Genomic DNA, 6,753 nt, shown 5'->3' with positions numbered 1-6,753 from the left:
TAGCATTAAAATTGTGAGACTAGGAACAATAATAAGACTACATATAGTATAATTTCAGACTGAAAGTGATGAATGAAAGATTTTGACAAAATATGCAATGTGATTTGGTGATATATAATTCATAAAAAAATAAATGTTGGCCATATAAATAATGTTTGTTAGTTTATTGAAGACTAAAACAAATCAAATTTGAAGCTTTTGTAGTCACATGGATTCTTAAACCATTGTCTTAAAAGATGTTACTATCATATAAAATTGTCCTTTGATTAGTATTCAGCAAAGTGAAGGAAATAAGTACTCAGCAAAGTGAAGGATTTTAAAAAGGTGGGTAAGTTAAATAAATATTCTGTTTCATGAAACAGAATCTATGTATTAATAATTTGGGTGTTTGGGAAGTAGTTGTAGGTAACTAAGCATTCCCAGTTTTTCAGCCACTGAAACATTTGTATTTGAGTCAGACTTGTACAGTTATCTTTGGCAGCTTCTGCTATGTTCAGTCTCACAGTTCTTGTTGTTTGGTTTATGTTTTTGTTCTTATAAGTTCTTGTGGTGGAGAACATTTCTCTTAGGTTCAGGAGCAGGATTGCTGTGGTGGTTCCTTGCTTCCTGCTTAAATCCTACAGCTACTGCCATAATAAGTAATAAACATTGGACATTTGCACTGGTGTTAATACTCAGCCTAGGTATTTAATGGAAAAACTCCAGAGGTTTGGCAAAATGGCAGTGGATGTTGCTTATTATTGAATTTCTTCCATCTCATCAGTGGATCATATGAATAGAATCTTGGCTGTTTCAAACCAAAGTGACCCTAAAGTAAAACTTTAGGGCCATTTTTAAATCTCCTAAGATCATTTAAAAAATCAGTTAGGGCCATTTAAAAATATCTCTGCCCCTAGGAAAGATGTCATGACCCACACATCATTCTGTGCTTCAGACTCTGGCACTGTTTCTATGTAGTCTTGAGATACCTACTGTCTGCCCCTATGGAATTATTTAGTACTCAACTAGTAACCTGAATTTGCCCTCCTACTAAAATGTCATTTGCAAGTCACAACTTAAGTCCTTTATTCATACTGTGCTATATAAGCATTTCTTTCTCATTAATGAATAGTCCAAATGACCATGGTTGAGAAAATTAATTTAACATCATTCAAGAAATAGCTAGAAGCCTCCCACTCTGCTATTCAGTAGTTCTTAAAACATTTTTATAAAATATACACAGGGGAAATATACACCAGCACACTGAGCATTGTGCTACATACATTATGATGGTATAGACAGGAAATGTTCATTGGAAGGAATGATGCTAAAGCTGAAATTCCAGTACTTTGGCTACCTGATGCAAAGACTTGACTCATTGGAAAAGACTCTGACGCTGGGAGGGATTGGGGCAGGAGGAAAAGGGGATGACAGAGGATGAGATGTCTGGATGGCATCACCAACTTGATGGACGTGAGTCTGAGTGAACTCCGGGAGTTGGTGATGGATAGGGAGGCCTGGCCTGCTGCGATTCATGGGGTTGCAAATAGTCGGACATGACTGAGCGACTGAACTGAACTGAGACAGGAAGAGATTTTGAGTCAAAATTTACGCACATTTAAAGGTAAATATGACTGCATTACAGTCAGTCATATACTAGGGATTTGGAAGTAATATTTACATTCCCTGTCCCATTTATTCTGAATAAAATAAGTTAGAAAGAGTAGAAAATACATTAAAAAATTAATGAATTACAATCATGCAATCTTTAAATGTTTAAAAATCTGTCAATGTACAAAGCCTAAATCTTTTGTAAAGGATGGTGTTTGCATTTAAGAGCTCCTGTCTCAACTAGGAAGATCTGGCATGTGTAACTCACAGATAGTATTAGTTTTCACCTATTATGACCTTGCAATTCAACTTATTGACTCAACAGGTGAATAGCACATGTTCACATATCCTTATTTTTTCCTTAAATAGTCAAATGATGGTAATCTGAGACTTCAGTTTCCTCAAAACCAGACAAACATACTAGCAGTGTGAATAACAGCATTTGCAAAGCTGGTTTATCTTGCAGTTGTATACAGGGACTCTGTTTTTTTCACCTTTTTCGTTGATCTTATTACCACTGTCCACAATTTTCATTGACAATTTCATTTTTCTTGATATATAAATGATTATATTCAATAATAATATCACTTATGAAAAATCTGAGTGCAATGTTTTTGTAAAATAACATATTTTTACTTGTTTATTATTATTTTTATCAATAATCCATAATTTCAGTGTCCTGAACAATCCATATTATCCATTATATTATTATCTGAGACTTGAATGGAGGTATCAAAATTAGCAAAGTCTGACATGGGCTTCGGAAGACAATTGAAAATGACGTTATTGTAGTTCTAGACTATGTAACAGTCAGACAGTAATATGTGCATGTGTGCTCAGCTGCATTTGAGTCATTGCAACACCATGGACAGCAGCCTGTCAGGCTCCTCTGTCCATGGAGTTTTCCAGGCAAGAATATTAGCGTGGGTTGCCATTTACTACTCCAGTGTAGGTACATATTGATAGGAAATGCTACTGTCTCCATGACAGAGTGCAAGCTGAGCACACCTGCAGCCTGGGGAATTGAAGCAAAGGAGAAGTGCTAACCCACAGATGTCACAAAAAGCACATCAGGCATCGGCAGGTAAGCCTTTTGGATTCAGATTTGACTTTTAGGTAGGTTTTCCCATGAATGAATTGACATATGAAAAATGGATATATAAAAATTATTCTGCAAGGAAAGTAAATGTATATATCAACAAAGATAAGGAGACATCAAAGCAGTGCTTGAAAGCAATCAACCGTACCCATAAATGTGAACCATATTGATTTCAGATAAATTTTGCTTTTTCAAAACAAATTTATCTCTGTCTTACTATATAAATATGTATAAACTTGAACTTCATATTTGAAATTGAAAGAGCTACATGCAATAGTCTTTTCCATGAAATGAGTATTAGGAAACCATTTTCTGCCTGTATGTATACATTTACTTTAGTAAGCTTTGTTTTGCCACTGGAAGTAATAATACATTTTTGCTTCAGGTTAGAAATAAGTCTAAATAAATGGATAAACATTTCTTTTATTTTTTTCTATTTTATTTTATTTTTTAAAATAAATTTTTTTACAAGTGGTTGACCAGATTTCCCAGCACCACTTGTTAAAGAGATTGTCTTTAATCCATTGTATATTCTTGCCTCCTTTGTCAAAGATAAGGTGTCCATATGTGCGTGGATTTATCTCTGGGCTTTCTATTTTGTTCCATTGATCTATATTTCTGTCTTTGTGCCAGTACCATACTGTCTTGATAACTGTGGCTTTATAGTAGAGCCTGAAGTCAGGTAGGTTGATTTCTCCAGTTCCATTTTTCTTTCTCAAGATCGCTTTGGCTATTCGAGGTTTTTTGTATTTCCATACAAATTGTGAAATTATTTGTTCTAGCTCTGTGAAGAATATTGTTGGTAGCTTGATAGGGATTGCATTGAATCTATAAATTGCTTTGGGTAGTATACTCATTTTCACTATATTGATTCTTCCAATCCATGAACATGGTATATTTCTCCATCTATTAGTGTCCTCTTTGATTTCTTTCACCAGTGTTTTATAGTTTTCTATATATAGGTCTTTAGTTTCTTTAGGTAGATATATTCCTAAGTATTTTATTCTTTCTGTTGCAATGGTGAATGGAATTGTTTCCTTAATTTCTCTTTCTGTTTTCTCATTATTAGTGTATAGGAATGCAAGGGATTTCTGTGTGTTTATTTTATATCCTGCAACTTTACTATAATCATTGATTAGTTCTAGTAATTTTCTGGTGGAGTCTTTAGGGTTTTCTATGTAGAGGATCATGTCATCTGCAAATAGTGAGAGTTTTACTTCTTCTTTTCCAATTTGGATTCCTTTTATTTCTTTTTCTGCTCTGATTGCTGTGGCCAAAACTTCCAAAACTATGTTGAATAGTAATGGTGAAAGTGGGCACCCTTGTCTTGTTCCTGACTTTAGAGGAAATGCTTTCAATTTTTCACCATTGAGGATAATGTTTGCTGTGGGTTTGTCATATATAGCTTTTATTATGTTGAGGTATGTTCCTTCTATTCCTGCTTTCTGGAGAGTTTTTATCATAAATGGGTGTTGAATTTTGTCAAAGGCTTTCTCTGCATCTATTGAGATAATCATATGGTTTTTATTTTTCAATTTGTTAATGTGGTGTATTACATTGATTGATTTGCGGATATTGAAGAATCCTTGCATCCCTGGGATAAAACCACTTTCTAACACCATATACAAAAATAAACTCAAAATGGATTAAAGATCTCAACGTAAGACCAGAAACTATAAAACTCCTAGAGGAGAATACAGGCAAAACACTCTCTGACATACATCACAGCAGGATCCTCTATGACCCACCTCCCAGAATATTGGAAATAAAAGCAAAAATAAACAAATGGGACCTAATTAAACTTAAAAGCTTCTGCATATCAAAGGAAACTATTAGCAAGGTGAAAAGACAGCCTTCAGAATGGGAGAAAATAATAGCAAATGAAGCAACCGACAAACAACTAATCTCAAAAATATACAAGCAACTCCTACAGCTCAACTCCAGAAAAATAAATGACCCAATCAAAAAATGGGCCAAAGATCTAAATAGACATTTCTCCAAAGAAGACATACAGATGGCTAACAAACACATGAAAAGATGCTCAACATCACTCATTATCAGAGAAATGCAAATCAAAACCACTATGAGGTACCATTTCACACCAGTCAGAATGGCTGTGATCCAAAAGTCTACAAATAATAAATGCTGGAGAGGGTGTGGAGAAAAGGGAACCCTCTTACACTGTTGGTGGGAATGCAAACTAGTACAGCCACTATGGAGAACAGTGTGGAGATTCCTTAAAAAACTGGAAATAGAACTGCCTTATGATCCAGCAATCCCACTGCTGGGCATACACACTGAGGAAACCAGAAGAGAAAGAGACACGTGTACCCCAATGTTCATCGCAGCACTGTTTATAATAGCCAGGACATGGAAGCAACCTAGATGTCCATCAGCAGATGAATGGATAAGAAAGCAATGGTACATATACACAATGGAGTATTACTCAGCCATTAAAAAGAATACATTTGAATCAGTTCTAATGAGGTGGATGAAACTCGAGCCTATTATACAGAGTGAAGTAAGCCAGAAGGAAAAACACCAATACAGTATACTAATGCATATATATGGAATTTAGAAAGATGGTAATGATAACCCTGTGTACGAGACAGCAAAAGAGACACTGATGTATAGAACAGTCTTATGGACTCTGTGGGAGAGGGAGAGGGTGGGAAGATTTGGGAGACTAGCATTGAAACATGTAAAATATCATGTATGAAATGAGATGCCAGTCCAGGTTCAATGCACGATACTGGATGCTTGGGGCTGGGGCACTGGGACGACCCAGAGGGATGGTATGGGGAGGGAGGAGGGAGGAGGGTTCAGGATGGGGAACACATGTATACCTGTGGTGGATTCATTTTGATATTTGGCAAAACTAATACAATTATGTAAAGTTTAAAAATAAAATAAAATTAATTAAAAAAAAAAAAAAAAGAAAGAAAGAAAGAAAAAAAAAAAAAACCTATGTGTCAAAGGGTTTGGAGAACATTGATTAAGGAAACGTTGTCCTGGTTGATGAAGAACAACTCAGTCATGCTCTTCTATCCCTGCTAGTAGATTATGCAGCATATTGTGTAGCATGCATTGTATTTTGTAGTGTGTAATAAAAATAAAAAATAAAATCAAAAAAATAAAATAAAATAAAATAAATTTATTTATTTTGATTGGAGGCTAATTACTTTACAATATTGTATTGGTTTTGCCATACATCAACATGAATCTGCCACGGGTATATACATGTTCCCCATCCTGAAGTCCTCTCCCACCTCCCTCCCCGTACCATCCCTCTGGGTCATCCCAGTGCACCAGCCACAAGCATACTGCATCCTGCATCAAACCTGGACTGGCAATTCATTTCTTATATGATATTATACATGTTTCAATGTCATTCTCCCAAATCGTCCCACCCTCTCCCTCTCCCATAGAGTCCAAAAGACTGTTCTATACATCTGTGTCTCTTTTGCTGTCTCGCATATGGGGTTAATCGTTACCATCTTTCTAAATTTCATATATATGCGTTAGTATACTGTATCGGTGTTTTTCTTTCTAGCTTACTTCACTCTGTATAATAGGCTCCAGTTTCATCCACCTCATTAGACTCATTCAAATGTATTCTTTTTAATGGCTGATTAATACTCCATTGTGTATATGTACCAAAGCTTTCTTATGCAAATATATTCTAGTAATGCTATATCATCCATAGGATATTACTACTAATTATCTAGGATTTTAGAGACCTTTTTGGTTGGCGGCTTCCATCATAAAAACATGGGTTCTGGTGACAAAGAAGACTTGGGTTGAATCCTGGGTAACTTCCTTGTTGGGGCTTGTCTGACCTTGGGACTCTATATAATTCAATAATCCTAAAATGTTTTGTTTTGGGTTGAATTTTTCCCTCCTCCTTGCTTCAAAATTAATGTGCTGAAGTCTGAATTCTCAGACCTAAAAACGGAACTGTATTTTCAGATAAGGTCTTTAAAGAGGTGTTTAAGTTAAATGTCATTGGATTAAGTTCTGATCCAACCTAACGAATATCCTCATAAGCAGAGATTTGAATGCAG

This window comes from Bos indicus x Bos taurus, chromosome 4 (genome assembly GCF_003369695.1).
Source record: "Bos indicus x Bos taurus breed Angus x Brahman F1 hybrid chromosome 4, Bos_hybrid_MaternalHap_v2.0, whole genome shotgun sequence".
Lineage (NCBI taxonomy): Eukaryota > Metazoa > Chordata > Mammalia > Artiodactyla > Bovidae > Bos > Bos indicus x Bos taurus.
This window is presented reverse-complemented; position numbering follows the sequence as displayed.